The 1280-nt window shown below is 44.8% G+C and overlaps 1 long non-coding RNA gene across 1 annotated transcript; it reads left to right on the top strand.

Moving 5' to 3' along the window:
- Positions 1 to 383: 383 nt before the first annotated feature.
- On the top strand, positions 384 to 929 carry LOC146174003 (uncharacterized). The gene is made up of 4 exons (XR_014702292.1): positions 384 to 418; positions 548 to 592; positions 773 to 820; positions 893 to 929. It is a non-coding gene; the product is annotated as an uncharacterized LOC146174003 (long non-coding RNA).
- The last annotated feature ends 351 nt before the right edge of the window (positions 930 to 1280 follow it).

The raw sequence follows: 1280 nt of genomic DNA, 5'->3' as shown, positions 1-1280 counted from the left end.
CGACCAGGCTGCGCTAGTGGCAGGCCATACTTAGCAGTCTCTGGCTCCATTTGTGCTTGCGGCACTTTGCTATTGTGAGGTGCGAATTTAAAACATTCTTTGATATCTCCCGGGAAATATTGCAAATTCCATGTACTCATTTCGCGTCGTTTGAACGTTTACGCCTCGGAGAGTTAGAAGAATTAAGCATATTGCCTCACTGACAGTGCTGTAAACATGTTTCTTTTTTTTTTTTGCACTTCAGGATCACGACAAACATACGAAAGAAAACCTGGTATGTATAGTTATGACCTGCAGCTGTGATCTGCATGCATGCTTGCATGCCTGAGCACCAAAATGTTCTTGTGTGGCGTCTGTTATGCAGACAATCACAGGGGCCAAGTCAACCGAGTTGCAGCAGGTTTGCTACCCCAGAAAGGTAGGCAGTATTGTCGGCATGTTTGGCTGGCAAACGTATGCAATAATGTCAAGCTTCTGATTGTATTTTAAGCAGTGTTGAGGCAAGGTGAGAGGGCATTTCAATCTTCAGTGGGCTTATTTCATGCAGTACTGACACAAGACAGAGCTCTCCAGACATGGAGCTTCTAGGAATGTAAGTACACACTCAATAAGCAAGTGTGTACTGTGCTATACACTACACACTACAGATTTCGACGTTTTTGTACCTTACAAGGATAAACCATACATATGTGCTTCTCAGTATGTTTTCAAGCAGTGTTGGTACATGGAGAGTACAAGGAATGTCATATTTCAATACAATTATTTCATGCAGTGCTGATACAAGCAGCCAGAGCCCTGCAGAGGCACAACTTCTCGCATTGTAAGTAGACACATCCATATATAAGTCATATCATGCCGTACGTTCAGTGAACTGACATTTTATGCAATCCAGGTATGACGACACAGTTGTCAACTCGGATGACGACGACAGCAGGTAAGCATCTACCAGCCTTTTTACTGAAATTAGCAGGAACTGCCTGGAGTAATTGATATATATCAGAAAGTTTGGAAATGCATTGTTTGTCATGCAGCCCGGCACCTGCCCAAGCTAGAGTTCCAGGGTCTAGCAGCCCTACAACGGCTCAAAACTGCGGGCCGCCGCCTCTTAGCCCTGCACCAGCTGAGACTGAGCTACTTGGGCGATACACACCCCCAGCCAGGTAGACAAGCAAGCAAGCAAACTTTGTCATGTAGTCATTTATTAACTTTTTTGTGCTTTTTCTTCTCAAGGCTGTCCAAAGGAACACCTTCAGGTGGGCCACCTTCACGGTATGTACTTG

The sequence above is a fragment of the Amblyomma maculatum genome, chromosome 11, assembly GCF_055883805.1.
Source record: "Amblyomma maculatum isolate TAMU_Amacu chromosome 11, ASM5588380v1, whole genome shotgun sequence".
Taxonomy (NCBI): Eukaryota; Metazoa; Arthropoda; class Arachnida; order Ixodida; family Ixodidae; genus Amblyomma; species Amblyomma maculatum.
This window is presented reverse-complemented; position numbering and strand designations above follow the sequence as displayed.